Source organism: Ochotona princeps, chromosome 5 (assembly GCF_030435755.1).
Source record: "Ochotona princeps isolate mOchPri1 chromosome 5, mOchPri1.hap1, whole genome shotgun sequence".
NCBI lineage: Eukaryota > Metazoa > Chordata > Mammalia > Lagomorpha > Ochotonidae > Ochotona > Ochotona princeps.
This window is the reverse complement of record NC_080836.1, coordinates 90112141-90137372: the sequence shown is the minus strand read 5'-3', so window position 1 is coordinate 90137372 and position 25232 is coordinate 90112141. Positions and strand designations below refer to the sequence as shown.

General features: G+C 40.2%; 1 pseudogene; it reads left to right on the top strand.

Moving 5' to 3' along the window:
- The first annotated feature begins 9992 nt into the window (after positions 1-9992).
- On the top strand, positions 9993-10077 carry LOC118757887 (U4 spliceosomal RNA; annotated as a pseudogene).
- The last annotated feature ends 15155 nt before the right edge of the window (positions 10078-25232 follow it).

The following is a 25232-nucleotide window of genomic DNA, read 5'->3' as shown; positions in this document are numbered from 1 at the left end:
AATTGGCTGAGCTGGCAGTGATGGCCTGCTGTGACAATGAGGGAAGGGAGTTTGAGTCTACAGCCTGTCTGTCGGATAAAAGGTGCTCCCGAGACTGGCAACAAAGAATATTAGATGTCTGGGTACAGACAGGACACCACCACCAGAAGACTGCTAATAGCACCAAGTGATTTCATCAACTTCTGGCTTTGGATGCCAATAGTCAGTACTAAATTTACTACAAACCCTCACTAGAGCATTTGTGTTGCTCAATGGCTCAGTCACAAATCCAGGCCTGTCTTTCCTTCTGTCCATCAGTCCTTGAGCCTGTGGTGCCCTTCAGCTCCTCCCTGCACAAACATGAAACTCAATGTGGCTGCCTCACAAGAGCACCAAGCCCTTGGCTCTCACTCAGGACAAACCAGCAAGCTTCTAGAAGTTAAACTCTGCCCTGAAGCAAAGCTGAGGCAGCATGACCACTTGCTGACTCTCTTCCTGGCCTCACATCTCCTGTGTCCTTCCGCATGGCCATCTGATTTTCTCTATTAAATGCAGCTAAACTGTCCAGTTGCTTTCTTTTAAGAATTACTGCTTTTTTTGATCTCGAGGTAAGATTCCGTTTCCTCAGTGGTGGCTTGCTGGGTGAGAAGGTTGCAAGAGTTTTGCCATTTGAGCAGGTCTGCTTCTTTGTTTTGCAGATAGGATACCTATGCATGGCCTTTGCTTATGACCATGCCTCCAGGGAATAAGGGTGACTGTCACAGCAGCAGTAAGCATGCATGAGCCTTTACTGTGTGCTGGGCCCCATGTTCAATGCTTTATGAAGATTCAGTCTATGGCCTCATTGCAGTTCCAAGAAGCCGACTCCGTCTCCATTTTCCTGTTTCCCTTTTCCTGTAAGGAAAATGAGGTTTACTGAGTTAAGTAAATTAAAACTGGACCTGAGTTTTCAAAACTTAATACACCTGGTAACAAAGATGAACAACTATTGTCGGTTGCTGTGAACCCCTAAATATGCATGTATATGTGTGAAGGATACGAAGCTGAGCCATTTGCAGTGTACATTATTGTTGTTGGCATCATGGATTAGCAGGCTAATCCTCTACCTTCAAGTGCTGACATCCAATATGAGTGCTGGTTCTTTTCCCAAGTACTTTACTTCACATCCAGTTCCCTTCTTGTGGCCTGGGAAAGCAGTTGATGGATGGATGGGAGGTGGATGGGAAGCATGGCCACATGGATTAGAACCGGTGCCCATATGGAAGCCTGGGCATGCAAGGCAAGGACTTTAGCCAGTAGGCTACTATACCATGCCCAAGAAATAAAATTTTAAAATGTCCATTATGAAATGCTAGCACTGTTCACCATGAGCTCCAACCTGACACCACATTCAGGATCTCTTGAAGGTGTTCACCGAACTTGATGATCTTCATATGTACTGCCTTCTGTACCACAGCGTGACAATCAGTGCAAAGTGCTTGCAGGAAAAGGGAATAAAACACTACTTTGGTGTAAAACAATGAAATCTGTGTATGTTCCATGAACTGTGTGAAAGTTCCTCATATGCACAGATTTCAAAAATTTTTGTGCCAAAACAAGCTTATCTCCTAATTCCTTTTTTCACACATATTTTAATATTCCTTTTCCTAAATGTTTTCTGAGCTTAAGGAGATTCAATATGAAGACAGAAGAGAGTTATGTATTTCCATAAGTAAAAGCAGGCCTTAGTCTCAGTGGCAGTAAGCTGGGGGCAAGGCAATGGATGTAAAAAAGTGTGTATGCGTGTATACATGTATGCCTGTGTGCACACGAGGATGTTCATGTGTATATGTGTGTTAGCTGTGTTCACATGTGTGGGTGTGTGCCAGGATGTAAGTCATTGCTGGGTATGATACAAGCCTCTCAAAAAAGCTTTGCCCTGTCCTTATCTTCACCACACAACTTATCTGGCAGCTCACACCTCCAGACTGTTCTCACTGCTGTTTGAATCTCCTTATCTGTATATTAACATATCACCTACAAAGAAAATGACTAAACATGTGTGCTCTTGAAGAAGGTGCTGTGGCCTTTGTGAACCTGATGAATGCTTTCTCATAACCAATAACCTAGGCAAAGACTAGGTTAGTTTCTCTTCAGGAGAAACTGGGTCTAGAAGGGGTTGTCCTGCAGTCAGAACCCCTGGAATCAATTTCCCATCTCTTCAAATTTTTGTCTTCTTTTGCTTCCTGTCACCTGTTAGGATCCAAGTGGTAAGCATTTGATTCTGCTCTGTAACTTCCACAACCTCTGTGGGACCTTGTAGTGAAGAGATGGAGGGAGCACTGGAGAAGAGAGAGGGAGAGCCTGGTGTCTTGGGTGAGCAGAATGCTCTCTAGCAGGGGGCATGCAGGAATGACCAGAGGCAGTCACATCTTGCCAGAGTGGTAGCTGGAGGCAGCTGAGGAGCAAGGATGTTTTCTCTTGGTACTGCAGAATCCCAGAGGTAGGGAGCTAGGTAAAGCATATAGGGTTAATTTGGCTTATGGACTCAGAGGCTAAGAAGCCTAAACCATGACTATCATGCCTTTCAAGGGCCTTGTGCCAAATGACAACACAGTGGAGGGGGGAGTGGGCATGTGTGAATGGGACACAATCAAGATTGGACAAACCAAGTTGTTTGGCAACTACCTGCTCTCCCAGGAACCAGTCCTACTCCCTGTGAACTCCCACCCTGCCAAAGGCATTGGTCTCTCTTAAGGACCTGTTGCATCCTTGCAAGCCCCAGTGCCTCACAATAACATTATACTGGGAATTAAAATTCACCCTGGTGGGAACAAATCATGCCCACACCATAGCTGATCCAGAAACCAGGAAAAAGACAATCTTTAAGCTTTTTCTCTCCTTCCTGGGAAGCCTCGGGCATGTTTCAAAAGAAAAAGTGCATCAAGTCAGTGCAGAGCAGTGGAAAGAGCATCACATTCCCAGGAACACACAAAAAGAAGAAAACTGAGAGATAGGTCCATCTGTCATTCCCACAGAGCACAACCTTCTGTGTTCATCTGTCACACATCCCTCTTGGTAGAATGTGTTCAATGAAATATGTATATCTTGTATGTGTCATGCACAATGGCTACCATGCTAATGTATTCCATATGTTTTGAGAGTGACAGAATAATACTAATTAAAATGAATTCAATAAAAATGAATAATATAAAAATTATATTTTCTTCCCTCAGTCTTAAAGATTATGTTGTGGGATTCATTTTGGAGGTTTCTAGATTAGAGCTATGCTACCAATAGAAATATAATGCAAATACCAATGATATCTAATAATTTGATAAGTCTAATTTTTAGGATTGTATGAAAGTCAAAGAATTCTAACAATATTATCTCAGTATATTCCAATGTTATCACTTCAATTAATGACTGACACAAAATTTATTCATGATATATTTTAAATTATTTGTTTTGTAATTGAGTCTTTTTAACTGGCAATGGCTACAATAGTAATGTAGCGTGGAATTGGTGGATTATGCCATCTGAGACTTATGCATGCTAAGGGACACTGGGCAGGTTTCCATGGTCAAGACCCAGCATGATAAAACAGTTAGGATGGCAATCTACCATTGTTAGAAGGGTGAGCTATAATCTTCCTGTTCTTTTAACTAGGTCAACTAGCAAATAAGCTTATAAGGTTACTGAGCAACATGACCCCAATTTAAAGAGCATTATACATGAGTCATAAATATAAAGCTGTGATGTAGACACACTAGCAGCGAGCATTAGTCACTTGGAGGGCAGCAAGGAAGAAATTGTTAAGATATCCTTTATATGCATTTATACAGCTTACATTCCCAAAGCATATGCTTAAGTTAGAATATTTTTATGACAATAATATTTTCAAGCAAACATGCTCTATTTTCAGAATATACAGGATTAATCCTTATTAGTAAAATAGTGTATTTCTTCTGCTGGACTCACCTGCAGAGTTGGTGTGTTCCTGTTATTGGATCTAAGAGTCCATTCTCCCTCCGTCCCATCTTCCTCCCTTCCTCATTTTCTTTCCTCCTCCTTTCTTCCTTTCTCCCCTCTCCCCTTCCCTCTCTTCTTCCTTCCTTTCTTTTTTTTTCCTTTTCTTTGGAGAATTGTGGATAAGGCATCAGATTTAGGGTTCACTTTGACTTACACCAGCCTTTCAGATAACCAAACAACATAAAATTTATGTATTTGCATTTATCATGTTCACATTTTAAGATTTACCAGCCAACTTTTTTTGGTCATTTTCTTTCCTTTTTCTTTTATTATTTCATACATGCCTTCCTATGATTCAAGAATAACTAAAACCTCAAATATCTGATTTCTCAAAGAGAGAGGGAGAAAACAAAGAAGGAAAAAAGGAAGAGAAAGGAAGGAAGGAAGGAGAGAAGGAAGCAAGGAAGGAAAAAGAGAAAGAAAGAGAAAGAAAGAGAAAGAAAGAAAGAAAGAAAGAAAGAAAGAAAAAAGAAAAGAAAAGAAAAGAAAAGAAAAGAAAAGAAAAGAAAAGAAAAGAAAAGAAAAGAAAAGAAAAGAAAGAAGAAAAAGTGACTGGACGGAGAGAGGGAAGGAAGGAAGAAGGGAAGTATGATACTCTTAGAATTGTATCTATGAACTACATTAATTCTGTTTTGCTTTTGTTATTATCACTTCAGTATGATAATTGAGCTTGTATTGAGATCCTGAGGATCCAATGTATTAATAAATCCTTTAACAAATAACTAACTTGTATTTATTTTTAAAATATGATGATTGTTTTCATAGTACGCATTTTCCATGAACGTTTTGGAGATCTAACATATACAGGCATGAATTTCAGAAATTTTGGCACCAAAAGAAACTTCTTGGTGATTTTTTTTATCTGAGAGACAGAGGAAAAGAGAGACTGATTGATTGATTCTTCCTATGGATCAAGGCTGAATGTAGGAACTAGGAATTCCATCCTGGGCTTAACTTCCAGATCACACACCTTCCCCAGATTATCTTTTAACTCCATTTTGATGAACCATTCTGAGTTTCTCCATAAATGTCTTACAAAGCTAGTAAAATATTGATGTAGTTAAAGTGACCATGAAAGCTATTAATTTAATTAATACACACTGTTAAGTTAGGGCCCAGCGTGATAATGTGGCAACTAAAGTCCTCGTCTTGAATGCACCAGGATCCCATATGGGCACTAGTTCTAATCCCGGCAGCCCCACTTCCCATCCAGCTCCCTGCTCATGCCCTCTGAAAGCACTCGAGGATGTTGGGACCCTGCACCTGAATGGGAGTCTCGGAAGAAACTTCTGGCTCCTGGTTTCAGATTGGCTCAACTCCAGCCATTGTGGCCACTTGGGAAGTGAACCATCAAATGAAGAGTTTCTTCTCTGTCGCTCCTCCTCTCTGTATATCTGCATTTCCAATAAAAATAAATAAATCTTTAAAAAATATTTAAAGAATTCTGGACAGAAAGCCACAGATGTTAGTGAAGCCTCTAGGCTCTGACTATGGTTGAACCAGTTCTAGGCACATTTGCATCAGCAGAAGGAAATGCTAACAGTTTACTTTGGCAAGAATAAAGCTATTTAAAAATTGAATACAATTTCAAGTTCAGTTCCTCTGTTGCACTAGCCACATTTTATTTTTGACTGGCAGCTGCCATATTGGATGGTGCAGAAGAAAGAAAACTGTTAAGTTCTAAGTTAGGAAAATATATTTTCACTTAATACTCATAAACATGACCCACAACTTAGCAATGGTTCTTCCAGGAATTTTTTGCACTCATGTGGTGAGCATATATTCAGGATGAGAATATTTTGAGTTTTGAATGTGGTCTTTCTCTGAGCTGGTGACACATGGGACCCTGTTGTGATGCAGATGGGAAGCAGGAAGCTGCAGCCCCTAACTGATCATATAACAACGGAGGAGACAACCGGTAACTCTGCAGCATATCGTGTTGCTGCACTGCCAAAAGTGTGAGAAAATATCCGGAGAATATTGGAGATGTTTCAAATGGAAATAGGAGCTTGGACTGCCCAAATAGGAACACTTAAAAATGACAAAAAATAATCACAGCAGAGGTAGAGAGTGCACAGAATAAAACAGAATCTGCATTCCACAATGCATATAAAAGGACAAAGGAACAAACAGACAAGGTGAGTGACAATAGAAACTCTCTCCTTCAGTTGAAATCATAGAACAAATGATGGTATTAGACCATATTCTTCATTAACCAACCTGATCATTGATTTGCTCAAAAATCTTCTAACAGTTGCTAAAACCAGTTTAAAGAGTAGCTGTATTCTTATATAATCTTAATGTGCCCTCCCATGAACTATTAATAACCAAGCAGTAACTTTATAAATGAAAAAACATCTAGTAGGTATACATGTAATCTCTCAAAATCAGCATTAGCAGAAACCAACTAAAAACCATGTGCTTCTTGATATGATGAACTGGGAGAAATACATTGCTTCTGTCATCACTCCTGTAATATTTTTGTCAAAAATCCTCTCACAATAAATGTAATCAAGAAGAAACATCAGATAAACGCAAGTTGATATATCTCCTACCAAATGACTGAGACCACATTCTTCCCAGTTCTAAGTGTCATGACAGAAAAAGCAGAACGGAATGACAGTTCCAAATGAAGCTGACCAAACTGCCTGACAACTGGAAGCAAAGCAGAATGCAGAGCTGGTTTTTTCCCCATTAAAAGCTTTATTGAAGCATTTGGAAAATGAAAATAAGGTCTGTTGATTAGATTATGTCTGTACCACATCACTATTGATTTCCTTATTTTGATTATTATTTTGTGGTTATGGAAAGAGAAAGTATTCATATTTTTGGCAATAACATATGGTAGTGTTATGGTGTTAGGGAGTAAATGGCATTACACCTACAACTGACTTTCAAATGGCTCAGAAAAAAATATTATATGTGTGCATAATATGCAAGAGGACTTCAAAAGTTTGTGGAAAATGAAAAAAAAAAAGTTTATATTTTGGTGCAGAGTAACTTTGAAATCCACTCTGGCATGGTTGAGCAGCGAGTGCCCGAGTATTAGCCTTAGTTGATCAATAAATATAGTCTTCACAATATCATGCCATTGCAAATAGCATAAGTGAGGGAAAGTTTAATTGTGTGGGTTCTTGGAAAGAGTCACAATTTCATTTTTCAGTGTGTTGGGAGAAAGTTCTCTCTGGAACAAGATGGACAAAGCAGAAAAGTTTCTTCCTGCCTCTTGAAAGGTTTGAGTGCTTCAGCCCCTACTCCAGAGGACAGAGAACCAGTGACACTTTCTTGCATCAGAGGTCTGCAGGAGCCACCAAGCCTGCAACGTGCTTCAGGGGCAGCCTTTGGGGGGACAGTCTTTGTTGGTTGCTGCAGTGTTGTCTTCACTGATCCTACCCGGAGTTCACAGCAAAGCAAACCATCCTTAGTGTTCTCTGACAGGCCTCTAAATTCCGTCTCACTTATATCACCACTCTGCTTCCCAACTTGGAAAGCCTCTCCTTTAGGTAGGTCTCTGTTGTTGTTAAACTCAGTGGCTAACATCAATGCTGCTAAAATGAACAGACACACTAGCTTCTTAGAAACAGCTGAGTCGGGCCCGGCATGGTGGCCTAGTGGCTAAAGTCCTCGCCTTGAACACGCCAGGATCCCATATGGGCGCCAGTTCTAATCCCAGCAGCCCCGCTTCCCATTCAGCTCCCTGCTTGTGACCTGGGAAAGCAGTCGAGGATGGCCGAAAGCCTTGGGACTCTGCACCAGCATGGGAGACCTGGAAGAAGCTCCTGCTCTTGGCTTCGGATCATCTCATTTCCAGCCATTGCGGTCACTTGGGGAGTGAATCATTGGATGGAAGATATTCCTTTCTGTCTCTCCTCCTCTCTGTTTATCTGATTTTGCAATAAAAATAAGTAAATCTTTTTTAAAAAATTTTTCCCTGTATTTGGGGTAAGGAGAGAAACAAAGGAAGAACCCCACCCAGCCTCCCACTCATCCCAGGTCCCTGATGTGGGTCATGCTCCTAGGGTCCTGCTCAAGCATTTTTTATAGTTCAACAGTTCTGAATTGCTGCCAATCTCACCATTCCAAGCATGATGAAATCTATCCAAAATCTACTGGCTGACTTAGTCTCTTCATGGTTGAGGTTCTGAGATCAGCAGTTCAGTTGGAGGGCTCTCCAAAGAAGCTTCATCTGAGGTGATCCCAGACCTGATTCTTGTGTGTGCTTGCCAGTACAGGGTCCAGCACAGTTTTATAACCCACAATGGTAAGTGTACTACATTATCTATAGCACTATAGTACACAGTAACCCACAGTAGTAAGGATAGTACATTATCTACAGCACTGTAGTACATTTTGCAATAACATAATACCATGGGCTTGGGAGTTTATAAACAGCAAACACTTATTTCTGCGAGTTCTGAAGATTGAGATTAAGGCACAGGCTGATAGTGTGCAGAAAGTGGCAACTTTTTCACTGTGTCCTCACATGGTGGGACTGTAGAGGCAGTTAGCTCTCTGGGGTCTCTTTTATAAGGGTACTAATCCTGTTTGTGAAGGCTGCAGACTCATGAGCTAATTACATTCAAGAACCCCCCCCCACCACCACCACAGATGCCATTTTATTGGGCATTAGGGTTTAACATATGAATTCAAACTGACTATAAACATTTGGCAAAAATTGCACATTTAAGGAGGTTATATAACCTTGAACACTATTAGAAATAGTGGAATTATAAAAGGATGTTAACTCATATGGAGTTAAGTGTAAAAAAAAATCAGCACCCTCAAGTAGTTTTCATAAAAGTGTTACTTGTAAGGTTAATAATTAATTCATGATATAAAGCTTTAAAGATGTTTCCATGGGAGCAAAACATGATCCTAACTGAGTAGAGAAGTAATAGTTCTTAGCCAAGTCAGATAAATCCAGGAAAGAGTAAGTGATTCTTGGTGTCCAGAAGGAAGGGAGAACTGAAACACGGAGAAGCAGAAGTTCACCTGTCAAGTCCCAGGTGGTTTATCTGAGACCGCTAGGGACAGGCTAAAGGGAAAACAGGGCAGGAATAGAAACACAAATATCTAAGTTTAAGTACATATTTCTAAGCATTTGTAGGCTAGCCCAGGGATAAGGCCATAATCATTACCTCAGAGAATGTTAGATCCCAGTGCCTCAGAACATACCTACTTCAAACCACTCACTATAAGTATGGTAAAGTAAGGCACAAAGAGGAATAGGACAAGTTAAAAGTTATAGAATATAATAACAGAAAAGAGTATTATATTTTTACATTTGATGTTTTTTTCTCCAGCACTATAGTCAGATGGGAATACCTAGGATCTCTGCCAGCATGTGTCTGACTCTTCTAGAGACAAAAGATAGACCATTAGTTGGATGCAGAGATGGAAATGGCAGCTATGTTCAAAGAAAATTAGCTTCAAATCCTATGACAAGATTAACATACTATCCTCCAGCATGCCCTGATTTTCTGGTTAGCACTATGTGTAAGGAGGAAGGCAATTGTTTCCCTTCCAGATTGCAAGCTCCTTTGGGTCAGTGAGCAAAGTATACTTAGTTTTTCATCTCTAAAACATGGATATTGTTCCTCTTTCAGTAAATTTTTGTATTTTTTAAGAAGTGACTGTCCGTAGGATCTACTGCATTCCTCTTTCCTTCAGGTTGCTCATAGATGCACTGAGATCAGAGAAGTAGGTAAGTCCATGGCCCCTCCAGGCGAACTAAGAGCAGATCACATGTCTACCTTTATCAAACTGTTATTCCTCATGACTATGGCGGCTATCCCTTCAAAGAGCCTAGGACAAAGGCAATAGCTAAGGCAAAATTACATGCAACATTGGGTAATAATATAATAATTAAACAATCTGAAAATCAGGGTCTTGAAAAGAAAGATCAATGAACTGGAGTGTGAATATTTAGTAAGAATTTTCTTGGAGTTTAAGACTGGGGAACTTCCTAGGCATACTAGTTTAGCAGAATTTTAAAAAATACAAGCTTTGTGCAGTGGCAGTATTGTAACCAATGAGGTTTATCCGAGGCACGATTATTGCTAATTGAAAACTTTTCCCCCCAAAAATGAAAAAAAAAAACCCACCAAGAAGATGGCATATTTCTCTGCATTGCTACTACAGCAATAAACAGTATACCCTGTAATTAAACTGCTCAACAACATATATGGAGTGACATATTAGAGCTTCAGACTTGAGTTGACCGAAGTCTTCAAATCATTGCTTTGCTATTGAGGTAAACACAATGCTTGTAGTTTGTGGCCTGAAATTCTTACACTGTGGGAAAGCTGGTTTCAAAGATGATTTGAAGGTCAAATGAGGCCACCACAGCTAGAATAACACAGAATAGCACAGTCTGTACTAAACTTCAATGGGCAAAGGGAATAGATTCACTTGTAGAATGAATTGTTGCAAAACAGTCATGTAGTTTGATAGTATTAGCCAAAGATGGTGGCATTAAGTGGAATCCAGAATCTGGCTGTGAATAAACCTGCTATGAGCTGTGTATGGAGTAGCAGCTGAGGGTCAGGCATAGTCAAGAGATCCTTTAGGGTCTTGTGAGTCTTTAAATATCTGTTAACAAAGTGCCTTCGAAGCCTTCCTTGAGCTATCATCTCAGTTTATTTATTATACCAGAGTTATAACTATATAGTAGAGTCTCATCAGAATTGATAGAAATTCATGTGGGTTGTATTATTAGTAGTAGTATTATTTATTGAGAGAGAGAGAGAGAGCTCCCATTCACTAGTTTATTTATCAACTGTCTATGATGGCTGAGATTGAGCAGAGGTCAACACCAGGAGCCAAGAATTCAATCCAAGTTTCTCATATGCATAGTAGGAACCCAACCACTCCACGCATTATTGATACTCACCAAAGTATGCATTAGCAGGAAGCTGGGTTCAGGAGACGGAGGTGGATAATGAACCAGGAACTCTGACATGGAATGTTTGTGTCTTAATCACTAGGGCAAACATCCACTCCAGGATTTTTTAAATTACTAGGGGAAAAGTAAGTACCTGCTACTTTCTTTGACCTCAGAAAATAATCTGTAGTGAGAGACAAAGCAATCTTGATGAAAATGAATAAAATTATCTTAGTGAAGAAGCATCAGATCAGATCAGAATGTAATTGTCTTGTTCATGTTGTTTCTTAGAAAGCATTTCCATTTTTCTTGGCTCTGGGAACAAAACCAAAGTCTTCTGTAGATGAGCAGAGATTTCCAGTAACTTGGGTGGGTAAGGGTGTCTACCTGGGTGAGAACAATGGGAAAACATTTTTGAGGGGAACATCTCAGAAGCCCATATGAACAAGGCCATAGGGGGTGAGGCGCTTGGTTTGCATTGTATTCTCAGATTGACAGGCCCCTGAGACACTTTTAAGGAAAAGGAAGGATTGAATCAGAAGACAGCTTAGACACCTCCCTTTCCCTTGTCTCATATAATTTAATTAACAAACCACAAAAGCAGGATGGGACCAGTCTGGAGGAAAGGAAGCAGATGTAGAGATAGGCACTACTTTCCCACTCTGTTGATGAGACCTAGCAAGGTTATGTTCGCTGCTGCTATATTTCCCAATAAGACCAGTCACAAACTCAGGCACCTGGTTAGGACCAGGCTTGGAATACAAAGAGAGACATTTTTCTTGTCTTCCTTCTCACTCAATCACTTCCTTTTGCCAATTTTTCCAGCGTGGTGAATAGTAAAAGACCATGGCCTTGGATTGAAAATGGACCTGAAGAAAGGGACTGACACATTGTAAACACCTGCATACACAAGATATTGTGTTAGCTGTTGGATTTAACTGCCTGATTTATTTTTATCTTCCTAATGCTGCAAACTTCTGCTTCAATCCTAGTTCCTATCCTTAAAGGTTCAATGATTAATGGACAAGTCATGCTATCTCTGTGTTTCCTCCTGAGGAGTGTGAATGTACATAAAACCATTAAGATGATACTTCTGCTACTTCAAGTGCATTTTGTAAGGCTCAAATAAGATAAGATGCAAACAAGCACTTGGCTAACTATGCAGTGCTGAACACATGTAAGGGATTCTCTAAGATTCCCCCACTGGAGAGATGGTTGCTCTCTGTGCTTACCTCAAACATGTATTTTGAATCTAACTCAAATTCGCTCAGAAATTGGCCTCAATGATCTAACCATATATTGACAAGAGCCAGCAAATTAAACCCAACTTCCTGCCCCTGCCTTTATTTGCAGTGTAACTTCCAAAATGAGAAACATAGCCTCAAGCTCCATTAATAATGAAGCAAGGAGGTTTACAACCTTCATCCTAATGCTGGGCTTAAAGAGCAGGGGGAGAGCATCAGTGAGGAAAGGCAGAAGTGCAGAGTGATGGTGGAGTTCAGTTTTCAGAGGGAGGATGTTGTCTTATAAGGTCTGAAAGGATGGTGGCTTGTGGAAATCATCATTTTTCATGATTGGTTGGGAAGGCAAGTTAATGCCTGGACCAAATAAATCTGCTAGAGAAGGAAATTAGAGGAGAAGTCTGCAGGAAATTTGGCAAGAGAAATTTTTAAAAGGAAGGGGAGCATCACATCATTTGGTCACCTGCTTTGTGCCAGAGACTGTATTACATATTTTCACATACACCTATGATCTCATTTCCTCCAGCCTACATCCTGTCTCCTGCCTCCCTCGCTGCTGATGTGTTATGTCACTGGGGAGCAGACAGCTCTGGCTGGTAATATCCTAGTCGCATGAACTCTTCCAGGATCCAGACGGTACCCACCCATTGACTACTGGAGAAAATGAATCTGAATCAGGGAGAGCCTGATAGAGAGAAGGGAGGAGCAATACTCTATGGGTGCTGGTGATGGTATCTATTAGAAAAAGTTCTTGAAGAACAACTCAGGTTTCTCTGATTACCCAGTGATCCCTTCTATTTCTTCTTCCAAGTGTTTGTCCACTGTGCAGCTGCCAATGCTGGGCTAATCTCTAGATACCAGCATTATGGCCCAAAGCTGAGATAAACTTGGATATAAATCCCATTTCTTCCACTCACTGGTTATGTGGCCCTGCTCTGCATACAGATCACTCATACTCTGTTTCTGTTCTTTTAACCAGAGTTAGAAATGCCTAGTAGGTATTTGGTAAAATTGAGATATGTATGTAAAGTGTTGCACTCAGTGCCTACTTTTGTAATCAGTCTTTATTTTGACTTTCCTATTAATCACTCAGATGTAATCCCCTAGCTACCACCACTTTGTCTAGGGCAAGCATTTAGTAAGTACTTACTATTTACTAGTACATTAGTCACTGGGACTATAAAAGTGAAATAGACATAACTCCTGACCTCGAAGAGCAAACAACTTAATGCAAGTAAATAATGAGATGTTCAAGGCACAAGGAGACACACTGGCTGGGTTCCTACATTTAAAGGTGTGTGACAAGGATGGAGTAGGGGCAAGGTTTGTTTGAGGGGACTTCATAAGACAAGGCAGCTCTTTGAAAGCTGCAGTAGAGTCCCATGAGTTGGACTGGCTCAAGGATCCTGTAGCAAAAAGTCATAGCATGGGCCTACTGGGACTCATGGTTTTCAAGCTTGGTGAATGGACTCAAGCTTTGAGATGTTTCAGAGGCCATTCCACAGAGGCAAGTGGACAGTGCTTGTGTGTTCTCAGCTTCCTTTTGGGGTTCATTCAAAGCCATTTGATTGTATCTATTTCACAAGCTTGAAATCTAAGTTAGATTCAGGGAAAAGAGCAAGCTGCTAAACATACTTGGGAACTATCAGGCTGAAGGAGTTCTAAGATTCTTTCCAAAGTGAGATGTTAGCATTTCCTACTGATGATGCAAAGGTGCCTAGAACTGGTTCAACCATAGTCAGGGCCTAGAGGCTCCACTAACATCTGTGGCTTTCTGTCCAGAATTCTTTAATTTCACTAGGCCTATTCACCATGTATTTTCTAATGTCTCTTTATCATTCCAATCCTTTTGCACATTCCCCATCAACCTAACTCATTGTCTGCATCAACAGAGAAAGACAGGTCAGTCCAAAGGGGTGCTTGACATATTAAGAGTGTTGAAAGAAGCAATTTCTGTGTTTGCAGAGGGACCAAGTGCAAACATAACAATAGGGTCAGGCAACTGTTGGCTTTATTTAACTTGAACCCTGTTTCATCACCCAAAGTCTTGACCTATAGTTCAGGGAGACAGATCATCAGAAATAGGCAAAAAGCAAGCCTTTCAGAGAGATGGAACACCAAGTGTCTTTCGAAGTTCTGAGCAGCTGGAATGGAACTCTCAGACAAAAATAGAATCTGATATAGATTTTCTGAGTACCTAAGAAATATTTTGAAATTGTGTTGATTTCTACATTTCAATGCAATTTATACTATTCAAGTAACTCAAGATTATTGTTGCCTTTATTATTTTGGAAAAAAAGAACAAGCTCTTTGCTTAAAAAAATAAATAGGAAAAAGAGAAAGAGAAGGAAGAAAGGAAAAAAAGGAGCAATGGAGGAAGAAATAGGGGTGAATACATTGAAGAGGACATTGGATTTCAAATCATCTGGGAAGGAGGGAGTGAGGGAGGAAGAGAAAAGTGTAGGATCACGTATTAAGTGAATCCAAATGTGTGTCTTAAGGATAGCAATCTGTAATACAATCATGTCTCTCAAGTTTGAAAAGTTTAAATAATTTTAAGGAGTCATGAACTTATAGCAAAACATAAAAATGTCAAATCTATTCACAGCCCTTATACTATAAACAGCTGATCAGGAAATTTGGCCACTTCATACAAAGCATAATCTCTTAATATCCCCAGTGTTTCCATACAAAATCCACCTGCTGTGTCACAAGTCATGATCACATGTTAAGGGGAAGGCTTCTTGGTTTGTGGAGGAAGCCAAAAGTTGCACGATAAATGATTATTCTGGTAGAGAACACAAAAATGGGGTGGGGGGGGGAAGCAGCACAATAGCCCAGTGACTGAATCCTCACCTTGCATCCATTGGAATCCCTTGTGGATGCTGTTACCAGCAAATGGGAGATCTTTCTCTCTGTCTCTCCCCTCTGTATATCTGCCTTTCCAACAAAATAAGTAAGTAAGTAAATAAATAAAATATATCTTTTAAAAAAAGAAAAAAAGGAGAATGAAGGGGGTTCTTTCCCTCCCACAGGAAGAAGCATTGGGTAGAAGTAAAGTAGGAGTTAATGATTTTTTCAGGGGTGAACCTGTTCTTCTTTCAGCCACCAAGAAAGTGGGGAGAGGCGAAACTGAATTGTCCCTGTGTCCTTGTCATTGTAAACAGCAACACAGAAAAGCAGGGGAAGATCGGATTGTAAGCCTTGTGCCCTAACTGCCCATATGGGAATTGTCCTTCTGTCATGGGCTGGATGACTTTGCAAAGGTTCGTTTAACCTTCCCAAAATAAAATAGGGATAACAATAGTGTCTTTTTTTTTTATTTCCATACTGTGGATGTGAGGGCTTAGAGCATCAGTGCATGTAAGTCTAAGAATGCTAACTACATATCTACTGTTGTTACTTATTTGAGTCCATTACTGGGAAAGGTTTTTTTTTATTATTACTATTAGGCTAATCTCTAATTGGTTTTCATTTGTGAAATATTTCAGCATTTTGGATACATTCCCCAGCCTTTTAAAAAATAGCTTCATTGGGCTTCAATTGATAAAAGCTGTATGTCTTTAACACAGATAAACATGGAACTGTGCAAAACAAAGCCTGTCTGAGAGGGAGAGATACAGAGACATAGAGAGAAGGTCCCTCCCACCTGCTGGTTCATGTCTAAGTGCCCACCATAGCTGGGAACCAATCCATGTCTTCCGCACGGGTGGCAGGAAACCAACTAACTGAGTCATCACCTGCTCTTAAGATGTGTTGTAGCAGGAAGCTGGTATCAGTAACATAAGTGGGACTCAAATTATGGAATGTAAGTGTCCCAATCGGCAGCCTAGCCATGGTGCTTTATTTTTTTTATTTCTAACTTTATGTTCAGTCTTCCTGCTTCATTCCCATGCTTCTCTGTTTCAGTGATGGCTATAGGATTAAAGGAGATATACCTGTTTTCATAGAATGATAAGGTAAAAGTCAGCAATTTTCCGTCATGGTCTTGGCAGAGAGAATTGGTTAGACCTTACAACTAGAGAACTAATTATTTTCCCAAACAATTAAGATGAGTGCTTAAGCCTAGTTATTTTTACTTTCTCTTACTAATGAAGGAAGCATTTAAGAGAATGAACCTGCCCTCTGAGTAAGGTTTTGGCTTGATCCCACACACTTAGTGTGCTGCAGCTGTTTAGTGAATTGGTTATATATAGTTAATAATGAATACTCATCACAACTTCGATTTCCTTAGTTTAATATTCATATGTAAGATAATTTCTGTTTTATTAGAAGTCATGGGTGTTTTATTTTTAAATTTAACATCATTACTAATGGATGCATCAACCACATGTTCAAGTTGCCTGTGTAACAGCAACTTTTACAAATTTATTGCAATTTTAATGCAGATGTATGAAATTATCAGTGCTTGAGAATATCCTGTGGACAAATGTAAGAGATGTGGGAACTCCTAAATGTATGTACATTCTTTCATGTCCATATATTTTAGAGACAACTGTATACAAATGCAAGTACATACATGTGTATATATGTATATATATATGTGTGTGTGTTTGTGTGCACATTAACATACCAATATCATTGTTTACATTTTCACTGAAATTTTGCATTTACTTCATTTTCAAAAATTAATTTGTTTCACAAAGACTGGGTGTTCATTTTCCTTAAATTTCTTTCATATAATGTATGTCTAACCGTTTTTATTATTTTGGCTTTTTGTAGTTTGCTCTGAAGCTTTGGTGTATACAGATAATCTTCTTGTGGATGATATCATGTATCAGCACAAATTTTTACAGGTCATGTTAAGGCCTTTTGATATTTGTCTTAAATTTTGAAATTTATGTTGAAATGATTAATTTTCCTTCTGTCCTCTTTACATTTTCCATTTATTCATGCAAAATGAATATAATAATATTAATATCAGTTATATTTAAATTAATTATGTATGTGATTATGTTCATGTATTCTCTTAAAAGAAACATGTACTATTGTCTATTATGATGCAATCTAATTTTTTGTCTTTAAATTGGGGACTTCACAGTGGAATGATTTATTCTCCTCATTTTGTTGTGTTAATGTAGTGTACGGTAACAGTATATCTGTGGGTCAGAGAGGCCAGAATTTACATTCTTTAAAGTTTTAAACATTTCTTTTAAAATTTAGCAGACAGAGAAGCAAAGATAGGATTGAGATAGAGTGAGAGAAAGAGGCAGTCCTTCCCAAAAGTGCTCAGCTGGGGTTGAGCAGTCCTAAGAAAGCATGCCAGGAATGGCATGGGAGTGGCAGGAAGCAGGTGTCTGGGCCACAACTGCTCCCTCCCAGGTCTGTATAAGCAGGGAGCTGCAGTCAGGGCCAGAGCTGAGCAATGAACCCAGACACCTTAATGGGAGATGTAGGCAGCTTCAGTGATGTCTTAAGCTCACAGGAGGCTTTACATCTGGTATCTGCCTCTCACATCTGGGTGACCTCAAGAATGTAATATTCTGTGAATCCTAGTTGGAAGAATAATAGAACTAAGAATAATAGAACTAATTTATTGGAAGAATAGTAGGACTAAGGTTGTTCAAAAGAACAATATAAAAAGAACACAAACTAACATCATCTGACATACAGCAGGCAAAGTAGGTTATTCAATAAATGCTGACCAAGATTTTATATATAATGATAAGCATACATATAATTATGTTTATATTATATTGTTTTTGTTTCATATTTACCATTTCTCATATTTTTGCTCATTCTTTTTTTTGACATTTGGACTAGATTTTGTTCATTTTTCTCTACAGTAACAATTTGAAAGTCCAGTGGCTTATTTTTCTTTTGCTAGTGGTGGTTTTATGAGTACCAAAGACACTATCTGAGCTTTTTTCCTGTGGTTATCAGAGCCCCCAAATCGTTATTTGTTTTGTAATATTTGTAATTTAGAATGTCTTCAACAGGATGAAGGTCGAGGGTTGGAACTCAGTCCCAGTCTCCCACAGGTGTGCCAGCAGCTAAGTACTTGAACCATCACCTACTGCTTCCCCAGGGGCTCATTAGTAGGAAACTACAATTGAAAATGGAGCTGGGCCTCCAACCTAGGCATTCTGACAGGCATCTTAGGTGACCCCAGATGTGTCTTAACTGCTGAGTCCATTGCGCATCCCATAATTATTAATTTTTAAGGATTCAATTTTCATTTACTTCCTGGGTTTCTGGAGTATGTCATTTTCTATATTTTTATATTGTTTATATTATTTTATTTATATATATATATTTAATTTTAAGCCTTTTAAAGGAATTTATTGATGCATTGGATTCTCAGAGCCACAGAAAATTCATGGTAATTATTACCATGACATATTTCCTTTTTAAAGCCCTATTGTATCTGGAAGTGCTTGTATTACAAAAGCAACCAATTGGGTTTAATGTCATCATAATACAGTATTTTTGTCCCTAACCCTCTACCCTTTGCCAGAGCATGATCTGGCTTTGGTAGTATTAAAGATAATTCGGTGGTAGGCATAAATGTAGCCCTGTGTTGTCTTTTGTTTGTTAGTATGGACCAGATGTCTCCCCTACCTCTCCCTTAGGGTCAGGCCAACATGAAATGAAGGGCAGGGACCCACAGAAGGAATCAAGTTTCTCCCTATCATCTCAGCAAGTGTCCTTAAAAAAGAAATTCAGTTAGAATCCTATTTTTAACACTATTGTATTTCACCATTGATATATTTAACCATAAGGGGCAAGGGGAGATTGTTTAACTGAAAGGAAGGGTCACAGAAAAAGATGTAGGAATTAGCACACCCAGAGGAAAATGAGGCCCTATGTGGAAGTTCAGGTTTTTTTTTAAACTTAAAAAAAGTATATGGATGGGGGCCCCGTGCAGTAGCGTAACGGCTAAAGTCCTCACCTGGCACATGTCGAGATCCAATATGGCCGCCAATTCTAATCCCTGCAGCCCTGCTTCCCTTCCAGCTTCCTGCTTGTGGGCTGGGAAAGCAGTTGAGGAAGACCCAAAGCCCAGGAACCCCTGCACCCATGCGGGTGGCACAGAAGAGACTTTGGACTCCTGGCTTTGGATCAACTCAGCTCCAGCTGTTTGGAGAGTGAATCATCAGATGGAGGATCTTCCTCTCTGCCTCTTCTCTCTGTATATCTGATTTTCCGGTCTAATTTTTAAAAAAAGAATACTGTGGTTTTGTCACGTCATCATCTGCCTCTCTTATTTAAAAAGATTATATGAGTGGAACAAATTTTACGTATTTTACACTACAGACTTAAATGCATAGTGATACTTCCCACCCCACCCTCTCTCTCGCTCACATTCCCCACACACCCTCCTACCTAATTTTATTAAGTGAGATTGAATAGAAGCTCACATTAGAAGTTCAGATTTGGATCCTTTTTTCAAGTCTGACTCTGTCTCTTCAAATAGCAGGATCTAGGATAATTGAGTTTGAGTTTGCTTGAATAAAGTAATACATTCAGTCTCATTTAACAAAACCAAGTAATCACAATTCCAACCCTCAGGTTGCTTGAAGTACCCAGAAAGGAAAACAATATTTGCATAGAAATTGACAACATAGAAACATGATATGTGAGAAGCGTATTAAGGGCATTTTTCTTCAGGTTTACTATTGGTAGAAAGTGGGTTGCTTAGCAGGTTTTGAGCAAATTCTCCAGAGCTAGAAGCAAAATGAGGGATGCTGAGCAACACGAGGAGACTCAAAAAAGCTAGTAAAAAGTGGAATTCACAGGTAAGTTAATTTTGTTAATAAAAACATTGATGGGGCCCGGCGGGATAGCATAGTGGTTAAAGTCCTCGCCTTGCATGCCCGGGATCCCATATGAGCGCCGGTTCTAATCCCAGCATCCCTGCTTCCCATTGAGCTCCTTGCTTGTGGCCTGGGAAAGCAGTTGAGGACGGCCCAAAGCCTTGGGACCCTGCACCCGCATGGGAGACCCGGAAAAGCTCCTGGCTCCTGGCTTTGGATTGGCTCAGCTCTAGCTGTTGCGGCCTCTTGGGAAGTGAACCATTGGATGGAAGATCTTCCTCTCTGTCTCTCCTCCTCTCTGAATATCCGCCTTTCCGATAAAAAAAAATTGGTGCCCATGCATAATCTTTTCACCAATCACACTTTTACCATGAACATGTTGAGTATCTCTGATGCATCTGTACAGGACTGGGCTGCCAGTTAGCAAGGATTTCTTAATTCTGAATTTCTATGAATAAGATGAACTCAACTTCATTTATTTATTTTTCATTTGTGAGGCAGATAGAACTCCTACCCACCAATTTACTTCCAAAATGTGTGGGAATCTAAAACTCAGTCCAGATCTCCCAGATGGGTGGCAGGGACCCCTTAGCTTTGGTCAACACCACCTCCTCCCAAAGTGTAGCTGCTTTATGCTGAGAGTGGAACAGAATTGGGATTTGATCCCAAGCACTCCAACATGGGAGGGAGGCATATTCCTCAGGATCTTAGCTGCCGGCACCCTGTGCTCCTTGCAGAAATTTAAGCAATAGCAACTGGGAACACAATGGATTTGAGTAGCCTCAGACTTTGATATCTTGTTCAGGCTCAGTCTGGTGCTCCTCCATTCAGCTATGACACTTTCACAGCCGCTACTTCATTTACCATACCATCACAGGTGGTTACAGACAGAGTCCTTCAATCTACTGTATTTACCCCGTTTTGTGCATTTTCATGCCTCTCAGAGGAGTCATCACCGGAAAAGCAGGGCTGGGTCTTAACCATCCAGGAGATAGAAGATACCAAAGGCTGTTGGTCATTCTATGAACTGCACTTCACCTTGGGTGGGAACAGTGGGCAGCTATTGTTTATTTTTTCCTTTATTTATATGATTTGACTTTATGCCTCATGTAATGTTCTATTTTCGTTAGCAAGAAAGCCAATGAAAGAAAAAGGAAAAAAAAGCTCATGAAGAATCAAAAATAGAAGAAAAGGATGTGAATTAAAAAAATATTCTGGGGTCGGAGCTGTGGTATAGCTAGTGAACCCATCCCCTGTGTCACTGGCATCCGATAAGAACACTGGTTCTAGTTGGGACCATCGGGTTGCAAATTGAAAAGAAAAAAAAAAAAAAAAAAAGAATACTGGTTCATGACCTGGCTGCTCCACTTCTGATACAGCTCTGTGTTAATGGCCTGGGAAAGCAGCTGAAAATGTCCCAGGTGCTTAGACCCTTGTCACCCATGTGGCAGATCTGGAAGAAACTTGTAGCTCCTGTCCTCACTTTAGCCCAGCCCAGCCCAACCCAGGCTGCTGCTGCAGCCATTTGGGAAGTGAACCAGTGGATGGACCATAGTTTTTCTTTTTTTTTTTATTTTAATTTTTGAAATTTATCATACAATTCTGTATAGGCTTGTGATTCCCCTCCCCCTATTTTCCGCCCCCTGATTGATTTTTCCCATAATGTACACGCTTCATGAGTTACAATTCCATCAGTCTGCTATTTAAGTGTGTTCCAACAATACTGGTACAGACAATGTCAGACAGTCCATCATCCCATTGTCTATATATATCCAACACTTTCGTTGCGAGTGCATCTTTTGTTTGGATGCAGAGATACATGTTGCATTGTTTCTTCACTTCTGGATATGGTAGTCTTCATTGCTTCACCACTATACACTCCAATTTGCATAATGGATTCCTTATATTAGAGAAAACACATGATATTCTTCCTTTTGTCATTGACTTATTTCACTGAGCATTATGAAAAGATGCTGAGGCTCCCTAACCATCAGAGAGGTGCAAATGAAAACCATGTTAAAGTACCACCTAACTGCAGTCAAATTGGCCTACATTCAATGCTCAACTAACAACACCTGCTGGCGTGGATGTGGGGAGAAAAGTACCCTTCTTCACTGCTGGTGGGAGTGCAGGCTAGTACAACCAATATGGAAATCAGTATGGAGAGTGCTTAGAGAATTGGAAATAAAACTGCCATACGATCCAGCTATCCCACTCCTAAGAATATACCCCAAAGAAATTAAAACTACATGTGAGAAGGGGATCTGTAATCCTATATTTACAGCAACACGATCTACAATAGCAGAGACATGGAAACAACCCAGCTGCCTATCCAAATAAGAATGGCTAAAGACACTGGTACATCTACTCCGTGGAATGGTAGTCAGCCATCAAAAAGAATGAAATCATACACCATTTGCAACTAGATGGTTCCAACTAGAGACCATTATGGTCAGAGAAATAACTCAATCACAAAAAGAGAAATACTCTATGTTTTCTCTAATATAAGGAATCCGTCATGCAAATTGGAGTGTAGTCTTTCTGTATCTTTCCATCTCTCTCTTTTCTCCTTCTGTGTAATTATACCTTTCAAACAAACAAACAAACAAACAAACAAAATGTTCTGTGAATCCTGCTCTAATGTCCTGCCCAGAGAACCAGCATAGTTCAGATCTCTAGGTCAGATCCCTTGGCTTCCAATCTCTGGAGTCACCTCTGACCTCTCTTCTTTAGTCCTCTTGTTCAGGCAAGATGAATCTGTTGGCACTGGTACTGAAAGACCCCCGAAATGGGTGTCCCTCCTTTGGAGAGGCCCCTCCCAAGGAACAACGAGACCACTTGTGCGGATGCAAACAGCAAGAGGTTTATTCAGATACACAGGTACCTGGGGCAACAAAGTCTCTTGGAAGACTTGCGCGCCTCAGGTTGGGGTCTGGGGGTTTTTATAGGGTTCAGGAGCAGAAGCGCAGTTACAGAAGCAAGAAGCATAGTTACAGGACTCTGATTGGTGGATTCTTATAAGGCCAGGGTCATGGTGACGGCAACTTTATTTTAGTACCGGGGATTTTTAATAATGACTGATTTAGCCTTGAGTTGGTTCCCTATCTCTGATAACAGCTGAGTTGGCGCTGAGTTAGCTCTCTTTCCTAATATTTCTGCCTTATTTGGGGGCCAGATGTTTGACCACGGATATGAGGCAAGCTTGCCCTGTCCTTGTCCGCTTCCTTCCCAGAGATCCTGTTATTCTTAGTTCTAAGCCTTGCAAAATGGCGTTGCTGCTGCTAAAGCTCATGCTTTTTGGTGAGGGTCTTTCATTCCCCCCTTTTTCTTCTAACTCCGAATGAAATCTTTCATTCGGCTAGGTGGTAGTGGTTTCTATTTCTAGGATATCTGGATCATCTTGTTCAATTGCACGGTACCGGGATCGGGCGACCTGGTATGGTACAGAATGTAAGGTTACTACTAAAGTTTGAATCAATGCAAATCTGTTATTAATAAGTGCAACTAATTTCTTGAAAATACAGGGTCCAAAAAACAAAATTAAGAGAAAAATAATTAGGGGTCCCATGATTGAGGATACTAGGGTAGTGAACCAAGGTGACCGGTTAAACCAATTCTCAAACCAACCTCGTTCTGATTCTAGTAAGTGTTGTCTTTGTTTGAGTCTTTCTCTGAGTTTAGCCATGTTATCTCGCACTAATCCCGTATGATCTGCATAAAAGCAGCATTCTTCTTGGAGTGCCACACATAGTCCTCCCTGTTGTAAGAATAGAATATCTAGTCCTCTTCTATTTTGCAGTACTACTTCTGAGAGAGAGGTTAAAGACTTTTCAAGGGCACTAACTGATTCTTCTAATGTTTTTATATCATTGTGCATAGCATTTTGGAGTTGTTTAAATTGACCGGTTTGTATGAGAGCGGTGGTTCCTGTCCCTATTCCCGTCGCAATCCCTCCTACAGTTATGCCCCCGAGCAATAAAGCCAGAGTGAGGGACACTGGCTCTCTCTTGGTTCGAAATCTATTCTCAAAATGGTCAAAAATATATTCGGAACCATGATAAATAATCTTAGGCCATAATTCTATTAAAACACAATAATCAGAAGTCAAATTAAGTATCACGGAAGAAATGCACGGAGTCAATCCAGTATTGCATGCCTAATAGGTTCCATTGGGAGCCATTAAATTATAATTTCCTTTAGTTAATGTTTTGATTTGACTGCATAATGCCTGATGGGTCGTGGGAATAGTTCCTATACAAAGGCCTTGTCCGGATACTTCAGACAGAGTTAATTTATGTTGAGGAACAGTAGTACAGTTAATGGGTGTAGAGGTGTGATTAGTATAATTTCCTATAATGGCGGTCCCTTCATAATAGGGAGGTCTAGAGATCAAACATAGCCAACAGTCTTGAGTCCGATCTGGATCCGTGAGATTAAGGGTTGAATAGGCTCCTTGTAATAAATCGAATAATCTGTCCCCTGTTGTGGTTGTCGCAACGCGGTTACTAATCTGCGGAGATAAGGTGGTAACATTTTGGAACATATTACGAACCTGTGGGACTTGGGGTGCCAATAAAGAGGGTTTTCTCTGTCTAGGAAGGACAGGGTTGGGACCAATAGGTTTTGAGGGGCCCTGGTCCAGACGTAATCTGAGAGTAAAAATGAATCCTTGATCTGTTCCTGACATATAAAATCTCAGACCCCATGTCCTTCCTTTAATCCACTCTGACAGATCACTTATTTTTCTTCCTTCAGGGGTAAAGGAAATGTTAAGTGGATTACAAGAGAAATCTTCACAATCTCCACCTTTCCACCATTTTTTCCCAGGGTTAAAGAAACAAGTACCGGGTCCTGAGCTGGTCGGAGTATGCTTACTCCGGCTGACCTGTATCCAATCCTTTTTGTTGGGTTTCCAATAGACTGTCCCAGATGTCTCACAACCCCAAGCAGCACAAAAATAAGCATCTATTCCCCCACAAGTGTGTATCTGCGTTTTATCTCTTCCAGTTCCTGGACAAACATAAAATGGAAGTTTTTGCAGCTCTACCCGAAAGCGGGGATGGGAGCATCCTGGTATCTTATAAGGTGCCCGATGGCACGGACATAAGCCATATTTGGACTTAGGGACACATTTAGGTCTTTCTTTTGCAGGATCTATTGAGGGGATGTCCCAATTATTAAGACCGGCAACTAAATCACACACATCAGGGGTTAAATCAGGCCACCAGGTCCCAGGGGGGGCGATTTGAGAGGTTGACCACACAACATCCCCAGTTTGTGAGAGAACTTCCCAAGCCATTGACCGGGAAATATGAGGACTGCTGTGAACTAAGCTAGAATTTAACATGACTCCTATAATAA